This window comes from Equus quagga, chromosome 2 (genome assembly GCF_021613505.1).
Source record: "Equus quagga isolate Etosha38 chromosome 2, UCLA_HA_Equagga_1.0, whole genome shotgun sequence".
NCBI classification, from domain to species: Eukaryota; Metazoa; Chordata; class Mammalia; order Perissodactyla; family Equidae; genus Equus; species Equus quagga.
Window position 1 is genome coordinate 109,885,752 of NC_060268.1, and position 23,057 is coordinate 109,908,808.

At 48.1% G+C, this 23,057-nt stretch overlaps 1 protein-coding gene across 1 annotated transcript in view; it reads right to left on the reverse strand.

Moving 5' to 3' along the window:
* GNG4 (G protein subunit gamma 4) overlaps positions 1–18,199 on the reverse strand; it is a 64,445-nt gene extending 46,246 nt beyond the window's left edge. The window contains exon 1 of the mRNA XM_046654375.1: positions 17,711–18,199. The gene's annotated coding sequence lies outside the window, so the exon portion shown is untranslated. The remainder of the gene's footprint in view (positions 1–17,710) is intronic.
* Between the last annotated feature and the right edge of the window lie 4,858 nt (positions 18,200–23,057).

Consider the following 23,057-nt stretch of genomic DNA (forward strand, 5'->3'; position numbering starts at 1 on the left):
TTCTTCTACGTGGGAGGCCGCCACAGCATGGCCTGAGGAACAGTGTGTGGGTCTGCACCCAAGATCCAAACCTGTGAACCCCGGGCTGCCAAAGCAGAGGGCGCAAACTTAACCACTCAGCCAGAGGGCTGGCCCCTTCCCTTTCTTTTTAAATAAGATGATAGTAGTAAGATATTTGAAGACTCCATTCACGTAACTCCACATAAACCACACGCAAGCTCATGAAAGAGGCCACTACTCTTTATTCAAGAAAGTTAAGAATTCTCCGTGAGATTGGTTCAGAAAGATCCTCAAATCACCAGCACCTTAAAGCTGACAGATAGGCACCTTCAAAGTACCGTAAGCACCTGAACTTTGCTGTTAGGACAACGGCCCGTGGTCAGTGAGGACCAACGGCCTGCTGCTGCTGCCGCCGTGTCATATAGTAGAAGCCCCCATCACGGCCAAGCAGCTAGACCAGGTGTTTCCTTCATCCTGGTAACTCAGGTGGGAGCACAGGGTCTGTAAACTGCTGGCTAACGCAGCCCCAGATGGCAGTTCAAGGCATCTGTGGGTCTGTCTCTCATAAACAAGGGCCATGGGAAGGCCCCAAGGCCATCCTGGGGGGTGTGGGCATGGCTCAGAACCATTTATGAGCATGGCCTGCCGACTTGAGGGACACACCCTATAGGAGAGGAACTCTGGATCATTGTCACAGCCCCTTATCCACCGCTCTGTCAACTGGAAACCTTATTACCAAGAGTCCTGGAGCAAGTGGTCCTGAGGACTGGCGCTGGCAATCACAGGAGGAGGCACTGTTGGACACCACAGTGGCTTCTGACTTAAGGCTGTTTACACATCCAGAGTAATTTACTTTTTTCTAATTCTTCTAAGAGTGGTGTATATGGATTAATTTTCAACTAACCAAAAGATGGCACTTTATGGGGCCAGCTCTGATGGCCTAGTGGTTAAGTTCGGTGCACTCCTCTTCGGCAGCCTGGGTTCAGTTCCCGGGTGTGGACCTACACCACTTGTCTGTCAGTAGCCATGCTGGGACAGCAGCTCACAGACAAAAAGGAGAAGATCGGCAACAGATGTTAGCTCAGGGCCAATCTTCCTCAGCAAAAAATAAATAAACAAAAAGGGCACTTCACTGACAAGAAAACTTCATTCTGTGAACAGATCACATTAGAGTTTGAAATAAACCTTGAGATGGCACAAAGCCCCCAAGCAGAGGGTCAGCAGGCTGTGCGAGGAGGCCCGCTGCTTCCCAGCTGAAGAACGCCTCACGCAGGGCGGGGCTGAGTTTACAAGCTTTTCATTTTTGTGCAGAGACTGAACACCTTGGCTGCAGAGCAAGTTGCCAGAGCTGAATTAGAGAATTCCCCTTCAAGTGAAGTATTACAGTCAGAACGCTCCCAATGCTCGTTCTGGAGACGAAGCTCAAACGACTGCAAAAGGGTATTTTTCAGATAAGAAGGATGGAAGAGGAGCCAGCAGGTTTGCTTCTAATCCTATTTCTATTTTCGATTACTTATATGACTTTGAGCAAGTTTCTGTCTCTGCATTTCAATCTTCCCCTTTGTAACAGTCTGTTGTCTTCTTGCCCTAAAAAGATTAGAATCAACTAAAATGCCTCAAGTGGGAAGAAACCCAATCAGACAACTTAGCAAATTTGTAGAATATTAGACATCGTCACCCGACTTTTTTGAGATTTAGGTAACAACTTAATGGCTTGATCTTGAAAAAAAAGAAAAACAGTAATGTAGTTTTCACTTGAGATGAGAATTTATAACTGAATGACTGCACGAAGACAGCCACCTTTAAAAGAGGAAGGAAGAACTGACGTTGGAGCCTGTCACCCGCTAACACTGTTGATTGCCTGTTACAACATTAGAAGCATTTCTCCAAGGTGGTTATTCATACTTTGCAGACAGACTGAGGTGTGTTGCACAAGTGAGCTATGCACGGAGGAGAATGTTTCAGCAGCAGCGAAAAAAAAAGCATACATTAAGTAAACCTGAAGATAATCTGGATATTTTCCAGGAAAAAAGATGCAGAGTCTGAAAAGAGTTTCTCTTTAACGTTGCAACAGCCTGATGATGATGCCTGCAAAGTAGCTTCTCATGGAGAATTGCCCCAGGTAGCAGAGGTGGTGGTGGGAACGGCAGGGCTGGGGCTGAGGCAGGCCGAGAGAAATTCCACCTCTTCCCAGCAGCCAAAGAAGCCACAGACCACAGATCCGTTTAGCTGATCTGACCTATGCCAGCACCCCTATGTGAAGCACCCGAGATGATAAAGTGCCTCCTGAACCACGTGGCCAGACCAGGGTGGGAAATCTCTGAGCAAGACAGTGGCCAGGGAGGCTGGCTCCAGCTATTTCCGTTTTTTTTTTGAGGAGGAGGATTAGCCCTGAGCTAACATCTGCTGCCAATCCTCCTCTTTTTTGCTAAGGGAGACTGGCCCTGAACTAACATCCATGCCCATCTTCTTTATCTGTGGCATGCTGCTACAGCATGGCTTGATAAGCAATGTGTAGGTTCGCACCCGGGATCCCAATCAGCGAACCCTGGGACGCCCAAGTGGAGCATGCAAACTTAACCACTACACCACTGGGCCAGCCCCTATTTCTCCTTTTAACCAGAAGTCAACTAGTTGTTGTGAAGAGGCACCTGAGAAGGGAGAAGTCTAACCAAGAGAAGGCTATAAAAAGCAAGAAAAGTTACACATGGTCCGGTTCACATACCTTCTCTGTAAGCAAACAGGGAAGGATGTGAAGACCAGTATCCAAATCTGAGAAGCAGATAAAAGGAACCTCTTGTCCAAGGAAAGGCTCTCCTGGGGGTGGGGAGAGATTCAAAACCAGAGAAGGTTGAGGTTGGGGTCCTACGTGACGGCACAGTTAGTCTCACAGGTCACTAACTAGTTCCCACTTTGCCAGGGAGGGTGAGGGGCCAACAGCCAGTCTCAGAACTGTCCTCTGCTCCCACACAGGGAAGACCCCCGCCCCCTGGAAATTTCCCACCGAGCTTCTCCACTCACTGCCCTGTGGAGGGAGCAAGGCTGCTCAGAGATTCTTCCTGCTCCGAAGCCTGCGGCGGACATAGGAAGGCGATGTGGAGAAAGGCAGAGAGCAAATAAATTTATGGTATACTTAGAAAATTTACCACAACACAACACTGTTAATGAACTACAGAGCAGTAGAAATGGAAGGGGTTTTGCAGACCGTTTTCCAATGGTCTTTTAGGCGTGAAGGTCCCTCTGAAAAGAAAAATGCAGCCTCTCTTATCGCAGTACTTTTAATATTTACTGACTCAGAAGATATAAAGTGATCTAAAGAATTCAGTAGTACACTTCAATCTGTTTTGATTTTATTGATCCCAAAGGCATCTATGCACATTTGCAAATTAGCAGTATACAAACCCATGACATTCTGTACTGTCTGCACAGGGTTCCCAGTGTGGCCCTGGATTCAGAGAGCTCTTGCAGTAATTCTGAGTACCGCCTTGAGGAAGCTGAGGCCAGGAGAGGGGAGGTAACTTCACCTTCTTTAACCGGCCAGTTAGTGGTTGAGAATCTGGTTCACCATACTGCCAGGGGACGCCCAGGTACCAGCCAGGGGCCCCTCCTTTCACCTCCCTCTGGGGGACCCTGAGGGCCCTCCCTTTCTTTGAACAGGTGAGCCCAGACGAGGGTGGGGGAACCGCTCTCTCTGTGTAGAGAATATGCTGACGCTTTCTTTCCACGCTTCCTTGTACCTAAGCCCTCTCCAGCCAGCCAGAGGCATCCACGTTGCCTCAAGGGGAACTCGGATGATTAAAGCAGGAATAGAAAGACAAAGAGGTATTTTGCTTTTTTACTTTCAAAATAGCTTCTGAAAGCCCTCCTCAGGGATGAGTTTTGGAGGCCAAAGCTTTTGATTCATCTGAGGCAGTTTCTCAGAAAGGGAGGACTCCAAAGGCACCTAGAAAAAGAACAGAGAAAGGCCAGCATTGACCTGTCCCTGGGACACCTGTGTTGGGGGGAACAGCAAGCAGGACAGGATAGCCCAGGGCCTGGGGGCCCCACGTATAAGGAGAGAAGTTAGCACTGAGAAACAGGCCTGCGCCCTCTTTGTCTCCATCACACTGGGAGCCCACGCCTGCAGCAGCCTGTGGCCATTCAGGACCATGTCACCCACGCTGGGGCCATGTTCTCCGAGGGTCTCCTGCCAGCAGACCTGCATATCACTGTGGGTCTCCGCGGGACGCCTGCCTGTGCCCTCGGACATTGGTGAGCCTCACCCAGACTACCCCAGACGACACCCTCAAAGGCCCAGGGACCTCCTGCATGAGAGGTGGTGGCATGTGGATGCCCCAGCATCTTCCCTCTGTACTTAAGAGGGGCACATCTGACCTGGAATCTGGTACCCTATTTCCCTGTAAGGGCATTTGGGGCAATATGATGCAATGGAAAAAGTGTGGAAACCCAGAGTTTCCATCCTGGCTCTGCTGTGCGCCTCGGCCAGATTATAATTCGTTGAGACTTTGCTTCTCATTCAAGAATGTGGATAAAAATTCCTGCCTCCTAGCATTTCTGAAAAGATCAAGTGGACAGGGTGCGTGAACGCTTTTGGTAAACTACAAAATGCTAATCAAATGTTAGCTATTGCTCCTCTGAAAATCTAAGCACAGCCTGTAAAACACTTGGAATATAAATTAGGCAGACGTAGCTGGAGTAGTGGTTTCACGTGATGCCTATTGTGTTTAATATTTAAAAAAAACTTAAAACACTGCCTCAAAATTCCTTTGACCACTTCTTTCAGGCAAAGGCTGGGGGGTGGGGAATGCTTTATATTAAAGAGCTAAATAATTAGAATGAATGAAAGAATTATGAGGTAGAAGCAACATTTGAAGATAGGAGCATTTTAAATGCACAAGGATGCTGTGCTGAAGCAGAGTCTCTTCTTAATTACTGAGCCAGGGAGGTTCTTTAAAACCATCTGACAATGGAGAAAGGCAGAGGTTTGTCTCAGCAAACAGCTCAGTCCGCAGCTGGTGCCTGGCAGAGCTGGGTGATCGGGGGCTGGGCAGCCGACCTCTGCCCCGGGGTGGCATGGACTTGAGCAGATCTCCAGAAAGGAGCCACCCCCTCCACTTGGCCGAGAAGGGCCTCCAGGCTCCGGGCTCCCGCCTGGCCACCTTGCCGGATTCCTCTTCTGATGCTCCCTGTCTCCCCGACAAGCTCCAGCATCCTGAACTGCTGCTTTTTCATCCCCATGAGGCTGGCGAGACGCGGGAGTGGGCAAGCGCAGGATTTGGAGCCAACGGCTGAACTTGGAATCCTGGATCTGCTCCTTACTCACGAAGCAACTCTGGGAGGGTAACTTCACCTCCTGCTTTCTTCAGAGGAAGAGGAACAGTTGTACTCGTTTCTTTAGCTGCTGCAACAACTTAGCACAAAGTTATGGTTTAAAACAACACAAATTTATTATTTTATAGTTCTAGGGTTCAGAAGTCCACGGGGTCAGCAGGGCTGCTGGGGGATGTCCTGGGGGAGGAAGTTTCCTTGCTTTTCCAGCTCCTAGTTGCCATCTGCATTCCTTGCTCACCGCAACTCCTCCATCTTCAAAGCCAGCAGCTGAGCCTCTTCCAACCTTTCCGACACTCCTGTCCTCCTCTAATGAGGACACTGCGATTACACTGGGCCCACCAAATAAGCCGGGGTAATTGCCCCATCTCAACATTCTTAACTTAACCACACCTGCAAAATCTCTTTTGCTCTGCAAGGAAACGTATTCCCAGGTTCCAGGTGTTAGAGTGTGGCCATTATTTTTCCTAGCACAGTAACTGTGAAGGAATAAATACTTAAGGCAATGTAAGACACTCAGAGCCTGGCATGTAGTAACCACTCAATAAATGTTAGCTTCCATTATTATTATTTTTTAAATTTTGCTCAAGTAGCAACTCAGCCTGGAAAGCCTTCACCACTCATGGGCTCTGTCCCAACCCTTTCATCTGGCCAAACCCTGAGAGCTCCTTCTGGAACATTCCCCGACCCAGGCTGGGTCTGGGTCCTGCTGTGTTCAGGTGAGACCTGTTCTTAATTCTGTTATCATCCTCTGTCTCCCTCGCTGGATTGTACATCCTTCAAGAGCTGGGAGCTCCTCCACTTATCTCTGCTGTGGGCAGCAGCATTCACACGTCTCCTCAGTGACTAACGGTCCTTCCTGACGCCACAGCAAACAAGGCTGGATGCAGGCTCACACACCTGCCGGTGCCCAGAACCACCAAGCTGCCACCTGCAGGGGGCGGGGGAGGCGGGAAGTCTGTATTTGGGGGCCATGGTGCTCTGTGCAGAGGCAGTTCTTCAGGGTGAGTAGCCGGGTTCCCCATCAAGGAGGCTCTCTCGTGAAGAGCAGGGGAAAACAGATCCATGTGTTCGGCCTTACAGGAGACCCGGCTCCCGCAGGGGTGTCAGCCACATGGCATTGTTGGGAGTCACCGTCTCACAGCTCCAGGAGGGGCGTGAAGGGCAGGCAGAGAAAACGGGGCCGGGGACGCTTAAGTCATTTGGAGGTTATCCGACACAAGAAAGAAGGACTCATTCTGCAGAAATCATCAGGGGTTGTAAAACTCGCAACGCAGACTCCCAGGCCCGAGCCCCGCCGTGCTGAGCCCGACTGGCCAGGGCGAGGCAGGATGCAGTAGTTGTGCCAACTGTGCAGTGATTCCGCTGCGCAGCAGGCTCGGGGCCACGGCCGGACCGGCCCGGAATTTTACAGCCAGACTGTGCTACAAATATGCTTCCCAAAGAGGCGTGTAAAACGGGAGGCACAGCTACTGCAGCCCAAAACTAGACAATCTAACTGCTACCCCGTCAGGCCACACGTCAAGACGCTGGGAAACCGCTCCTGCTGAGCTGCGTCCCGCACCCAGAGCGGATGGAGGGCGCCCTCTGCTCCAGATCGTCCAGACCCCGGGGTCTTCGATCCAGCCTCTCAGGAGCACCCTCCGGAGGGCTCTGGGGCAGGCCCAACTCCTCTGGCTCAGGGCTCCCGCCTCTCTCGGCTCCTCCTGGCACCTGGTGCATCAGGAGCCTCGCGGCCATCCGCCCAGTCTCTAGATTGCTGCGGCCTCCACGGAACAGTCAGGCTGTGGTGGAGCGGACGAGACCTACATCCTGTACCTTATTTTGCTAACACTTCCTTGCTCTGCCTTGAGCTACACTACCAAATGCTTCTTTACAGAAATGCAGCTTCCACAGTGTATGCTGGGGCGCGGTGGGAGGAGACGGCCGGATGAAACCCGGTGCTGTCATGGAAAGCAGCTGAGCATAAATAATCTGTCAGCCCATCACGTTTGCACTGGCTCCACACTTCTCAGACAAGTCGTTTGCATAGTCACCCGAATGTTGGATCAATCGAGGAAGTCCTACGAACAGCCTATTGAAAAGCTGTAACCCCCTTTCTCTGGCATTCCCTATCTCCCTTCCGTGTTTTATTTTTCTCCCAAGCACTGATTACATTTTAAGATGCTTATTTATTAATTAATTTATTTAAATTACTTTTGATTTTCTCACGTTTTTTTCCACAGAATATGTGATTTTTTTTAATAAATAAAATTTATTATATTTGCTGTGTTCACCACCAAAAGTATAGTTGCCATCTGTTACCGTACACATGTGCCCCTTTACCCCTTTCGCCCTCCCCCAACCCCCTTCCCCTCTGGTAACCACTTATCTGTTCTCCTTATCTATGTGGTTGTTTGTTGTTGTTTTTATCTTCCACCTAAAAGTGAAATCATACAGTATCTGTCCTTCTCTGACCGTCTGACTTATTTTGCTTAGTGTAATACCGTCAAAGTCCATCCATGTTGTCACAAATGACAAGATTTCATCTTTTTTACGGCAGAGTAGTATTCCATTGTATATATATATATATATATATATATATATATATATATACCACATCTTCTTTATCCATTCATCCATCAATGGACACTTAGGATGTCTCCAAGTCTTGGCTATTGTAAATAATGCTGCAATGAACACAGGGGTGCATATATCTTTTTAAATTAGTATTTTCGTGTTCTTTGGATAAATACCCAGAAGCAGAATAGCTGCATCATATAGTAGTTCTATTTTTAATTTTTGGAGGAATCTCCATCTGTTTTCCATAGTGGCTGCACCAATTTACATTCCCACCAGCAGCGTATAAGTGTTCCTTTCCTCCGCATCCTCGCCAACATTTGTTATATCTTGTCTTTTTAATAATTCTGACTTACTATTATAAGTCTGATCCCTCTACTAAAATGTAAATTCCCTGAGGGCAGGGATTTTTTGTGTTCCCCTCCACCGCCTGCTTTTGTTCGCTGCTATGTCCCTAGCACTTAGAAAGCACAGTGAGGAAAACCAGCAAACGGAGTGAGGAAGAAGAGAAAACCCCACCTGGGCGTGTTTCACAGCTAACAGCAGAGGTCCAGGAGAAGGCAGGGCAGGAAGAACCAGAGGCAGGACGAGCTCAGGGGCCTTCTGTGAGTTGCCCTGGTTACGGTGAAGCAAGGCCGGGGCCCAGCCGTCCACCAGGGTGTGGTGGTGGGTCGAGGGTGACCAGGAGGTTTGAGAGAAACATAAACCAAAAACTCATCCTTAGGTAGAGACAAGCCCTCAGCAAAGGCTCATAAACTGTCATCTCCGACGTCAACACACAGTGTGAGGTGGTGCGAGCAGCATCAGAGCAAATCCAGAAGCATCAGGGGGACAAAGGACTCATAAACAAGAAGCAGGGCTGCCACTGCTGGAGCACAGAGAGAATGAGTCACCCAGGGAAGTCACTGCGGCTTCCCAGAGATGGGCGGGCCGAGCAGCTGCAGGGCCTGCTGGGCAGGCGGTCCCTTTTAAGGGACTTCGACACATGAAAACTCACCTAATTTACAGAATAATTTTTGTTTTGCCCAAACTTCCTATCTGTTCTTTGAAGCCTCCCTACCTTGTTTACCATGACCTGGAGCCCCCCCCGCCCCCCCTGCAGGGCTTCACCTGGGGACCAGCGACGACTCAGTCTCTGTCTCCAGCCCGACTTCCGCCCCTCCTGGATGGCACCTCCTCACCAGCACGTCATACCCTCGCTCCACTTCCCCAACTTGCTCCTCCTCTTCCATTCACTCAACCACGTCACATTATCCTCTCCATCCGGGCCCACACTGGAAACCCAGGGCTCCCTGGACACCAGCCTCCTTTCCCCTCCATTTCTGGTCAGAGCAATGTCGACGGATGCGAAGGCCTGAGCATTCCAGGGTGGACTGCAGTGGAGCCTTACCAGCTCTCCCTGCCCTCCCTCTCCTGCCTCAGCCCTCTGACTTGCCCCACACAGCAGGCACAGCCAGAGGGCCAAGGCTAGCACCTCCTAAATCCTGCTTCTGCTGAACAGTTGGCCTGGATCCCCATTCGTCACAGAATAGACTCTTCCGTATGTCACCCAAGAGTCTTCATAACCTGACTCCGATCTGCCTTTTCTGCTCTCCCCCCTGTGCTTTCACAACTCTGGGCCTTTGCACATGCTGGTCCCTCTGCTTGGGAAGCCCTTTCTTACTTGTGTGGACTGTAAAATCTTACTCAGCTTTCCAGGGAGAGCTTAAGACATGACCTCCATTGTCAGGCCCCCATCCCACTGCTCTGAGGAAGAACTAATGTGCCCATTACCATCACTCCCACAGCACTTGAAGCAGGTCTGTCACGGCACTAATCCAGCAGTGGGTACAGTGTTTTCACACACATCTTCCCCTCCAGGTTATGAGTTCTGTCAACGGCATGACTATGTCTTATTTATCTTTATATTGTCAGAGCCTAAAATATCTGGTGCACAGACTGCAGGTATTTGTCACATGTTCAGTAAATGAATGTCTTAGAAACTGAGGGTTTACATACAGTCTCTTAGGAACGCATCAATGCTTTCGGCAAAATACATCATTGAAACAGTCCTTCCACGGCATCCAGCGCTGACGATGAACTTGGTTGGCAGCAGTAACGCATGGGAAAACTGGAGAAAGGCTGACACCCCAGGAAGACTGGTCACGGTGAGGATCGGCAGAACTCTGTGACGACAAATCCCATGACAAAGACAATTTCTATTTCATAAAAATGTGCCTGGGTCCAGGCAAACGATTGACTTATTTCAGACACTATTTACTATAACATATTCCAGCACCAGGAGACGGTTTGGAGAGAAACTGTGGAGTTCAGAGGAATCTGACCCATTAGAGAGCAGATGAACTCAGGGGTGTCGGGCTGCTTCCCCGTGCTGGACACATGATGCTTCTGTCCAACCTCTTCTAACAGCTCTGAGAACACAGAGATGCGACAGAGCGGTGGCCGTGGGCACATTCACTGCAGTGTAGACAGAGCAAGCATGGAAAGGTCCATCGGGAAGAAGCCAAAAAGAGTCAGTTCTACAAGATCAGCCAGGTGGAGAAGAGTGCTGATACACCAAACTCCAAGTGGAAGGGTGATGAGGGAAAGCCACTCAGAGTCAGGGACAGGGGTCGGGGGTGGGGCAGACCCAGAAGGGGTCCACCCAGGTACCCAGAGGGCTAGATAAGCAGAAGACTCCGGTGACCTTGTCCCTGTTGGATAAAATTCAGCTAAAGAAGGGAGTGCAGGATGCTGACAAAGGCCAATTTACGTACCTATACCTCACCTTGTTCCAGAAACAATTTGGTGGCTGACGTCACTGTCAGTTTGCTTTGTTATTTCCCTTGAGGCTCGACACTTTGGGATTCTCCACTCAGATTCCACCATCATCCCTTCTTGGCCACACTCCAAACCCACCACTGCCCTTAAGAGTTCAGAAGCCTGACTGTGTCTTTACGTCCCCATAACACGTGCTTCCTCCTGATAACCATCAGACCTGCACTTGCACACCTAAGTAACCTGTCTCCTTAGCCAGGCGGCGGCCCTCCCCTGTCCACGTGGCCCCACAGGCGACAGGGGAGAAATAAGCATCCACAGACTGGTGGAGCCCTTGGGCTGTAAGTGAAGTTAACTGGGCCAGAGAAAACAGAATTTCCCCAAGATTGACAAACAGAAACTAACCAAATGGGGATTACTCATGCTGGTTTAGCATGCCACAGGCTATGGGTCCAGACTCTGCCAAGGAAAGGTCCTGCTGGAAATCTGAAGAGGATCAGAATATACCACCCCATAACATGCCACTTTGGCATAAGGACTATTTTGAGCTGAAGGCAATTAAGCAACAGCAGACAAGGGAGGAACTCTCTGGCCTCCCCCTTTCTACCTAGAAGCAGGACATATATGTCCCTTTGTGAAGGTGCTCTGCCTCCCATCTCCCACACCAGGAGGAGGAAAACAACCATCATCACTGGAGAGAGAAAGCCAGCACCAAGAACACACAAACAAACCTTACTAAAATGACCCTTATCTTCCATTAGTTTCCCCATACAGTCACCTTCCCATAATTTACTGCCCCTAGAAGCTCAAACCTCTTTTGCTTTGTCTTGTCACTTTCCCATTACGTATCTCCCTTTGTTAAAATAGTGCATAACCTCTTAAACCTAACAGCTTCTTTGGGTTTTCTCTTCTTTTCTGTGAAGCTCCTGTGTGCATGTGTAATAAACCTTTTCTTCTGTTAATCTGGCTCTTTTCTCCTGTTAATCTCTCCTGTTGTTAGTTTAATTCACAGGCCTCAGGCACTAAACCTAAGAGGGTAGAGGAGAAGTTTTTTCCCTCCTCTACAGCTTCCATCAAGGATATGCACAGCAGGTACTCCAGAGCAACAGGACAGGACAGATGTCTCCCCAAATCAGGCTGGAAAAACACTCCAGGCAGGACACCAGTTCGTGGGTATGCCTGGGGCCTCATATAGATAAGGAAAGATGGGAAGGTGGAGGCCACTCTGATAGTGGGTCCCACAGATAAAAAGCGGTCCTCTAGCAGCAGACTCAGTCTGTGAGGGTCCTGGGCTGCCAGAATGTCCCAATAGCATGTACCGAGAGAGAAAACACAGCTCTTTCCATGGTGTATCAGTGTTTTGATTCTGAGCATATAAAAGTGGGCTCTTGCCTAAAACCATAAAACTCCTAGAAGACGACACAGGCAACAAGCTCCTTGACATCAGTCTTGATGGTAATTTCTTGGCTCTGACTCCAAAAGCAAAAATAAACAAGTGGGACTATAGCAAACTAAAAACCTTCCACACAGAAAAGGAAACCATCAACAAAATGAAAAGGTAACCTGCCGAATGGAAGAAAATACTTGTATATCATATATCTGATGAGAGGTTAATATCCAAAATATATAAAGAACTCAAACAACTCAATAGCTAAAAAATGATCAGATTAAAAAATGCGTAGAAGATCTGAACAGACATTTTTCCAAAGGAGACATAAAGATGACCAACAGGTGCATGATAAAGTGATCAACGTCACTCATCATCAGGGAGATAGAAATCAAACCCACAAGGAGCTATCACCTCACACCTGCTAGAATGGCTACTATCAAAAGACAAGAGATAACACATGTTGGCGAGGATGTGGCAAAAGGGAGCCTTGTGCACTGTTGGTGGGAATGTAAACTGGTGCAGCCAGTATGGAAAACAGTATGGAGGTTCCTCAAAAAATTAAAAATAGAACTACTGTATGATCCAGCTATCTCACTTCTGAGTATCTATCTGAAGAAAATGAAAACACTATCTGGAAACAACACTTGCACCCCCATGTTCACTGCAGCATTATGTCAATAGCCAAGACACGGAAGCAACCTAAGTGTCCGTCGATGGATGAAAGGATAAAGAAAATGTGGTGTATATACAGTGGACTATTATTCAGCCATAAAAAAGAAGGAAATCTCCTCATTTGCAACAACATGGATGGACCTTGAGGGCATTATGCTAAGTGAAATAAGTCAGACAGAGAGAGACAAATACCATATGATCTCACTTATATGTGGAATCCAAAAAACACAAATTCCTAGATACAGAGAACAGATGGGAGGTTGCCAGAGGCAGAGGGTGGAGGGTGAGCAAAATGGGTGAAGGTGGTTAAAAGGTACAAACTTCTGGGGCCAGCCCAGTGGTGTAGTGGTTAAGTTTGCGTGCTCTGCTTTGGTGGCCCAAGGTTCGGGGTTTAGGTCCTAGGTGCTGACCTGCACACTGTTCATCAAACCATGCTGTGGCAGCGTCCCACATGCAGAATAGAGGAAGATGGGCACAGATGTTAGCTCAGGGACAATCTTCCTCAAGCAAGAAGAGGAAGACTGGAAACACATGTTAGCTGAGTGCCAATTTTCCTCACCAAAAAACAGGTACAAACTTCCAGTTATAAAATAAACAAGTACTTGGGATGTAATGTACAGTATAGTGACTATAGTTAATAATACCGTATTGCACATTTGAAAGTTGCTAAGAGAATAGATCTTAAAATTTCTCATCACAAGAAAAAAATTGTTATAACTATGGTGAATGATGTTAACTAGAATTACTGTGGTGATCATTTCACAATATATACAAATATTGAACCAGTACGTTGTACACCCAATAAAAAAAAAAAAAAGTGGGTTCTGTTGCTTGAGCTGGGAGGCAGACCTTGCTGTATGGGGAGTGTGCAGTGGGCAGTCAGAAAATCAGGCTGCCCCAGCCCTTACTGCTGCCAAACTGCTGTGCCCTATGCCTCCAAAAGCCTGACCCCCAAGAAGACAGAGTCCTGGCACCACCCCCCACCATCCGCCATCCCTGTCTCTGCCTCTCCAGCTGTGTCTAGAACCTGGGCCACCGAGCTTGCTGGCCGTCAGGGAGAATAACCCGCTCACAACACACTGCCTTCAGCAGTCTCCGGACGCTGCTCTGCTTTCTACCCCCCTCAATGTTCCCTTGCTCTCTAATTCCATTTCTCCTACTTGGACCTTCATACTTGCACAGTTTGGGTAAAAATCTCTTCATTTCATATATTTGTGTGATGAAACACAGGAAGAAGTAAATACAGTTGAATTCGGCTGGCGACTATGGGAGCACATTTATTTTTCAGCTTAACACCTTTTGCTGTAGTTGTAGAGGTGTTCTAAGAAGAATTTTTAAAACAATTACAAATGTTTCCCTACATCCTATTGTTATCGCCCTGCCCCTGTTCCTTTGGTGGTGACCGTGGGGAGGGGATGGAAGAGAAGGCCCCACAGCTGTCAACGAGAACTGAGCGCCAGGAGGAAGCGCAGGGACCAAGGAGAAAAGCACAGTTAGTGCCAGTTAGCGATCCAGGGCTGTTGCTCCGGGCTGTGCAAGTGTTCCTTGGCGGGGGCGGGGCGGGGAGGGGGGGACGACTTGGGCCCCAGAGGGATGCTTAACGCATTTCTTCTCTCTCTTCTTTTTTCTTCCTCAGTCTCACAGCACATGTCCCACTAGAGAGTGCCAACCCAGTCACCCAGAGAAAATGGTTTGAGAAATCTAGGAAGAAATCCTCTCCTTTGGGAAAGGAGCGCATGCACACTCCCTGGTCCGGGTTGGGGGTGGGGGGTGTCTCCATACACTTGACCATTTCTTCTCTTCCACACGTCTCCATCGCTCTCACTTCCGATTTGTATATGCTTTTCCTTGGTTAGCTAAAAAAGTCACTACCACCCACCAAACACTCCTGGACAGAAAGGACACTAGCAGTCACCATTGCTTTTTGCTAAGGAGAAGCCTGGCAGGTATGGTGTGAGAGTTAAAGGAGATCATCCACAGAATGCATCCAGCCCAAGCCAAGCGTTCTCCCCAACCCCCCTCCAAGATGCCAGCTAACCTGGGCTCCCTCCCATCTGGTCCTCTCAAGCTGGGCCTTGGTGACCTGCTCAAAGATAGCCAGGAACCTTAGGGCTTGAGGGAGGAAAAGCTTCTCCACAGCCACACAGACGTCCTCACTTCTCCTTGGACACCCAGGGCCAATTCCACAAGCACCATATCTTCAACACACCCCAACTCCCCCATCTGCACAAGATCTGCCATTTTGTCTGCCGAGTACCATAGGAAAACTGACTGCACCCCAGCTGCCGTTTGACCTAACAAAAGCTCCATGACAATTAAAGTGATCTGAATGCTCCAGCTAGCTTCCTGAACTGATCCCTCTTTAAGCACCCATTGTTTTCTCTGCCCTCACTTTTCCTTTCCACAGTACTTCTTGTCTCTACTTCCTTCCCTTAATGGAAATTTCATTGGCATTTGTTTTCACTTCTGATCATTTACTTAAGATATTTGGTTTATTCTTCATATGCTTTTAACCAGCTAGTTAAAAATTTTCAGTAGGATTATGCTAATTTCTGTAACTGATCTCCATGTTTTCTTTTCTGATATTCATTTAGCTTCTCTGATTTTCAGTTAAAATACCCTTGCTGGCTACTGTTGAAAGGATATTTTTGTAGTATTTCTTGCGCATTAAGTTAAATTTCAGTTTCTGGTTTAAGAAAACTGAATAAATAATCTCTACCTGAATAATAAGTCTCTTTATGCCTGAGGACATCTGGAGTGAATAAAAACACCAAATAAAAAAAGGAAAACCTGCAAGAGTAGATAATAGTATGTGCTCATAAAGGTATTCTGAGAGCAAACCAGGTAACATCTTAAAAACATTGTTTCAAAATGCCATGAAGAAAAAGGGTAATCTACTGACATCATTGCATTATTAGACATTCTCCTGTCTTCAAGTAGAACAGCAATGAGACGAGGTAAGAAAAATGTGAGACCCGGCTATAAATAAATGGCAAGGATCTGTGTTGGAGACTTCAGCCTTTTCTCAGCCATCTGGCTGCCTTCCTCAGTAAGCAGTAGTTGTGTGGTATGCATGTGTGTGTATGTGTGTGTGCGTGTGTGTGGCATTATACACCATCACTCCTAAAGCACCACCCCGTCCTCCTGAGACGGCCACCAGGCACTTGCTTCCCCAGGGACCAGGGGGATGACAGCGCCCGAGTCCCACCTGATGTTCCACCATGTCGAAGAATGTACTGAGATTTGGGGACGTTGGGAACTGTCATTTTGGCTTTAAAAACTGTAAAACGAATACAGGAAAAGCTTTTTCCTGGTTTCTCTACCATCAATTTGCATGAGAAACATTAAAGGAAATTGCCTAGGCAATCATGGGACTACTGGGAATGACCCTTTTGCTGTGCTGTTTCTCAGCTGGCCAGACATCTTCCACAGGCTTCCTTTGGGCAGCTTTATTTTAAGGAGGCTGAGGATTGGAGCCATGTGTGGGTGGAGGAGCAAACAGGAAGCCCATTGTCCTAAATAGTGATTTCAGCCTAATAACCCCATGGTGAGGCTACTCATTAATTAGCAAAGCATCACAATAAACCTTGCCTTTACATTAACACCTGCTATTTATTATATGCTATATCCATCTCTTATCATGACTGATAATTGAGCCAACCCCACACCTCAAAAATAATTCATAATTTACATGTATAGTGTCTTGCTTCTCAGGACTGAAAAAGGCTTTCCATTTATCACCTCGGGTGTTCCCACAGTAGCCTCCTGCAGGGAACAGGGCCAGATCAGATGGCAGCGTGCCTCCCTTCCCCCGCAGCATGCAAAAATCACGAAAAGGATTTCCCCAAAGAATCAAGAAGCCAGCCACAGAGCCCAGGTTCCCTCGCTGCCGCTTTGAGGCATCTGCCACTGAATTTTCCTGTCCCACTGTGAGAAGGACGCATCACAGTGAGGACTCAGGAGCAGATGATAGGGATGACACGTTTTAACGGGGAACACCAGTGCTGCCCAGGAGGCCTTTTGCTCTCACCCAAATGGCCGGCCCTGTGCCAGCCTTTTACAGTCCTGGGAGACAACAGAAAGAGAAGAGAACCGACAGCGGTGGAGAGCTGGGAAGACGGTGGGAGATCTGGTGTCCACGATGCACTTTCTCACTCGATCAAACTTTAACATTTTTGGATTTCCTAACACCCTAGCCCAAGCCACACAAAAATAAGTAAATCCTCCCATATTAAGAAGTCTTCTCCAGCCACACCTCTGCCCCCCTACCTCACCCTCCAGTTATTATTTGTAGGGCAACTAAAAAATTAAACCGAAGCTCCCCCAACGCCGTTGGGTGCGCACGCCGCGAGTGCAGCCCATTTCAGCACCAGCCTCGGGGACAGACGCCATAAGGGGCGGGGTGCGGGGGGACAAGCCCTCGCCTTGTCGTGGACTATCGCCACCGGACTGCTCTCGAGGCAGGCGTCCCGGGGTGTTGGGGAATCAAGAGGGCTTCTTCAGGCACTCGCCAAAAACATGTCTCCAAATAAAATGACCACCTGGCCACTCCATCCCTTCCATTACGGTCCTCTTCAACGGGGGACGTCGCTGCCGAGAGAACAGCGAACGCTCCGTGACCTACATATGGGAAAGGGGTCCCCAGGAGGCTCTCCCGCCTCAAGCTGCAGAGATCGGGCTACCCCGACCCCCGAGACCCCCCAAGCGTTCCGAGTCTGTCCAAACCTGCGCTGGGTTCCCCAGGGCTCGGCGGAAGGTCCTGGGTTCGAGGAGCCCCGCACCTGCCAGCGCCGGGCGCCGACGCCCACCTGTGCGGGCGCCCGGGGTGATCACAGTCCCCGCTTCGCGCGCCTGCACTGACAGCTGCAGGACGACACGGGCACCAGAATCGTCTCTCCAGTTCCAGAGACTTTCCCGCCCGAGTCCCGCCTTTGTTTCCGGCTCGCCCCAAGCTCGCTGGAGCAAGGGCCGTGCCAATTCCTTCCCCGGCGGGCGCCCACTTACCGGAGCGGGGACGCGGGCCGAGGGAGCCGCTCAGGCGCGGGCTTTGTCTCCGGCGCGGCGCACGCGGGGGGCGGCCAGACCGAGCGGCATCGCTCCTCATCCGGGCGCGGGGCTGGCGGGCGGGGGGGCTCCGGCTCAGCGCCCCAGCTCCCGCGCGCCTCGCCGCTGATGGGTTCGCGGTGCAAACGCGCGCCTCGCGCCCCGCGCCGCCCCGGGGTCTCCGGGCCGCGTCACCAGCCCCGCCCCGCCCCGCGCCTCCCCGCCCGGGCAGAGGACAGACGACGCGAGGCCGAGGGGGCGCAGGTGGCCGAGCCGGTGCCCAGTTTGAGAGCGGAGTCAGCGGACGCCAAGTACTCTGCCCGCTCAGCCCCCCGTGCCGGGCTGCAGGAGGACGTCCATGCCCGGAGGGCGCCGAGCGCGCGCCCCCCGGCCCCGCTTTCTCCCGCCCACGTTGGTCGCGCCCACTCCGCACCAGGGTCTAGTCTGGCGCCCGGGAGGGGCCGGGAAATCCCGCCCGCCGCCGCCGACGTCACTGGTGCGTCACCGGGGCTCCCGCGCCAGAGCCCCGCGCCCGCCCTGCGCCCCCTGCCCCCGCCCCCGCCCCCGCGCCCAGCTCCGCGCGCTCCCCGCTCGGCCCCGCGCCCCCCGCCCGGTGACGCGTCCCCGCCCAGCCCAGCGCCCCTCCAGGAGCGCGCGTCGCCCGGGGGCTGGGGGAGGGGAGGTCGGGGAGTGGAGGGGGTCCCGGACCGCGGTCCCTTCTGGAGTCAGGGGCAGGAGCCTCCGGAGTCCTCCTCCTTGCCTGGGGGTTGGCTCCAGGGACAAGCCAGGCTGGGCGCGGCCGGTTCCCTTCCATCTCCAAGAATAAAAGGATTCCCCCCAAGGAGGGCCGTGAGGGGCGAAATGCTTAATACCTGTGAAAATTCCCGGGGCATTGTCTCCGCTTACCCGGCGGAGGTTAACGCTGACGTTGCTAAGTAACGGGAAATGAAGGGACTGCCGAGCACGCCCAACGCTCGGGACTGAGACCGGGCGGCCAGCTGCCTCGGTCCGGGCAGCGACCAGGAAGGCGGGAACAAATTCCCAGTGTTCGTGGAGAGCAGAAACCGTTCCTCGGGGAAATCCTCGGCGACTCATTGTTTTTGAACTGTGAGCGTTTTGCGATAGAGATATTTCAAACCTCTTATTACAGCCCTCTTCCTTTAGGGAAAAACAGCTTAAGCGCCTTCCATTTTCCAACTCCTGGTAAAAGAATACAAAAGCTTTGGAATAGAGAAGCCACAAAAACATTTCAAGCAGGGTTAGAAAGATTGGTAGGAAAAGGAGGCCTATATTAATTCCCTTATAAAAACAACATAAAATCATGGCTGACAATTAGGAAATACATTCGCCGTCCTCACCCACCATCAGCAGCCATACCTTGCCGTAAATGACATAAGGATCACTTGTTTCTTAGATGTCTGATCCCCATTGACTTGACATTTGCCTCAGACATATGCGCGCCGTCCCAACTCCGAGTGTTTGATAGGATGCAAATACAGAGTTCAGAAGGGCCCACCTGGGGCCAGCTAACATCTCACGTAGACTTTTTCACAGCTTAGAAGTGCCCATTGAAGGCACAGAATTAAACTATGGTAAAATGACTAAGCCAGCAAATATCCACAGCACTGACCTTTTTTGAAAAAAGAGAAGATGTGTGGGTACTGCATTTAAAATTCGATAAATCCAAAATTGGGCTCATTATTTCCACCTCAAAATCGATTTCTCCTGTATTTCCTGACTCGATGACCCCGCACCCCCCACCCCGCCCCCGCCAATTGGATGGCTAGGGCAGAATCCTTAGCTTTCTGTTATCCCAACTGCCATCTCAATCAATTCCAATTAATCTATTGTAAGGGAAACCAATGTCTACATTTCCAGGTACCTCATTTCCTTATTTTACCTAATTTATTACACTATCCCTTAAGGTAAGATTATGTCTATTTTAAAGCGAAGAAAGAGGGCAAGTCTAAGCCAGTGGTTCCTGAGTGGATCCCAAGACCAGCACCATCAGCAGCCCCTGAAACTAGAAATGCACGTTCTCAGGTCCCACCTCAGCCCTGAATCGGAAACTCTGGGTGTGGGGCCCAGCAATCTGTGTTTTAAGCCTTCCAGAGGATTCTGATTCTGTCCATCACCCAGCTCTGCTACAATCACCTAACACCTGGCTCCAGGACCCTGGACACCTGTTTTCCTTTCTTTGTCCTTGGTAATATTCCTTGTTCTGAAGTCTTCTTTGTCTGATATCAATAAAGCCACTGCAGATTTCGTAGATTGCTGTCTGCATGATGTATCTTCTTCCATCCTTTTACTTTTAACCTGTCTTTATTCTTAAAGTGGGATTCTCTGTTCTTATAGGCAGCATAGAGTTAGATGTGGCTTTTTCATTCAGCCTGACAACTCTGCCTTTTGATGGGAGTGTTTAGGTCTTTTACTTCTTGTGTAATGATCATGTGGTTGTGTTTAAATCTACAATCTTGCTATTTGTTTTCTATTTGTCGTATTGTCTTTCTTTCCCATTTTCCTGCCTCCTTTTGAATTAGCTGAGTATACTTTAGTTTTCCATTATCTCAAGTATTGGCTTATATCCTTCTCTCTCTCTTTCTCCTTGTTCTAGGGTTTATAATATGCATCTTTAACTTACCACAGTCTGCTTTCAAATAACATTATACCACTTCTTATTTACTATAAGATCTTTACACCAATATGCTTCCATTTCCCCTCCTCCATCCTTTGTATTATTTTGGTCATATTTTCCTTTTACATATATAATAAACCCCACAATACATTATTATTTTTGCTTTAAGCTGTCAATTTTCTTTTGAAGAAATTTTGAAATGATTTTTTAAAAATCTTTTATATTTACCATTTCTGATGCTCTTCATTCATTGTGAAGATCAAAATTTGTATTTGGTATCATTTCCTTCTGCCTGAAGAACATCTTTTAATGTTTCTTGTAATGTAGATCTGATGATGATGAATGGTCTCAGCTTTTGTTTGCTGAATACGTCTTATTTTGCCTTCATTTTTGAGGGATCTTTTTCTAGGTTGACAGATTGAAGCAGTTTAAAGATGTCAATCCATTGTGCTTGCATAGTTTCTCGTAAGAGATCTGCGCTATTATTACCCTTGTTGCTTGGCATGTAATGTATTCTTTTTCTATGGCTGTTTATAAGATTTTCTCTTTACCATTGCTTTTCCCAGTATAATTATGAGGTGACTTGGTGTAGTTTTTTTGTGTGTGTTTATTATGCTTGGTATTCATTGGACTTCTTGGATCTGTAGATTTATAATTTTTATCAAATTTGGAAAATTTCTACCCATTATTTATTTAAATATTTTTCCTGGCCCCTTCTTGCTCCTCTCCTTCTCGGACTCCAATCACATATGTGATAGACCAGTTGATATTGTGCCACAAGTCACTGAAGCTCTGTTCATTTAAAAACTTTTTTTTTTTTTTAAGGAATATTAGCCCTGAGCTAACATCTGCCACCAATCCTCCTCTTTTTGCTGAGAAAGCTGGCCCTGAGCTAACATCCATGCCCATCTTCCCCTACTTTATATGTGGGATGCCTGCCACAGCATGGCTTGCCAAGCGGTGCCATGTCTGCACATGGGATCTCAACTGGTGAACCCTGGGCTGCCGAACAGAACATGTGAACTTAACCACTGTGCCACCAGGCGGCCCTAAAAACATTCCTTATTCTCTATTTTAGTTTGGATAGTTTCTGCTGCCATGTCATCACAGTCCCTGGTCCTTTCTTCTGAAGTGTCAAGTGAAATTTTCAATTCATAAGCCAGATAGAGAAAGACAAATACTGTATGATCTCATATGTGGAATCTGAAAAAAACAAAAACAGCTGACTCATAGAAAAAGAGATCAGATTTGTGGTTAACAGAAGCAGGGGCTGGGGCAGGGGGTGGATTGGAGGAAGATGGTCAAAAGGTACGAACTTCCAGTTATGAGATAAATAAGTACTAGGGACGTAGTGTACAACATGATGCCACAGCTAACACTGCTGTATGATACACAGGAGAGCTGTTAAGACAGTAGATCCTAAGAGTTCTCATCACAAGGAAACTGTTTTGTTTTTTTTTCTTTTTTTTTTTGTTGTATCTGTATGAGATGATGAGTGCTAACTGAACTTATTGTGGTAATCATTTCACAATATATGTAAGTCAAACCATTATGCTGTACACCTTACACTTATACAGTGATGTATGTCAATTATATCTCAATAAAACTGGAAATTAAAAAAACATAAAATCTAAAAAAAATTTCATTTCAGAAATTGTATGTTTATCTGCAGAAGTTCCATTCAGTTTTTTTAATCTTCCATTTTGCTCATTAGAATTGTTTTTCTTTATATCCTTGAGCATATTGGGCATATTTATTTATTTATTTATTTTTAAAAGATTGGCATCAGAGCTAACAACTATTGCCAATCTTCTTCTTTTTTTCCTTTTTCTCCCCAATCCCCTAAGTATATAGTTGTATATTTTAGTTGTGGGTCCTTCTAAGTATGGCATGTGGGACGCCGCCTCAACATGGCTTGATGAGCGGTGCCATGTCTGCGCCCAGGATCCCAACAGTTGAAACCCTGGGCCACCGAAGCAGAGCATATGAACTTAACCACTTGGCCTTGGGCCCAGCCCCAGGGCATATTTATAACAGCCATTGTAACATACTTTTATGTGAATTCCATAATTTCCTTCCTTTCTTGATCTATCAAATGAGTTTTCTCCTATTTGGGGTAACATTTTCCTATTTCTTGGCATATCTAGTAATTTTTTAAAAATTATTTTTAAAATTTATTTTTATGTTATTTTTTATTTTTTCAAATTTAATTTTATTTTTTTTAATTGCAGTAACATTGGATTATAACATTATATAGCTTTCAGATGTACATCATAATTTATTTCGAATTCTGTCTAGATTATATCATGTTCACCACGCAAAAACTAATTATAGTCCATTCCCTCACATGTGAGCCTAATCACCCCTTTTGCCCTCCCCTCTCTTCTCCTATGGTAACCACCAATCCATTCTCCATTGCTCCGTGTTTGTTTGCCGTTGTTTTTATCTTCTACTTATGAGTGAGATCACATGGTATTTGACTTTCTCTCTCTGACTTATTTCATTTAGCATAATACCCTCAAGGTCCATCCATGTTGTCACAAATGGCCAGATTTCATCATTTCTTATGGCTGAGTAGTATTGCATTGTGTATAAATACCAAATCTTCTTTATCCATTCGTTCCTTGATGGGCACCTAGGTTGCTCCCAAGTCTTGGCTATTGTGAATAATGC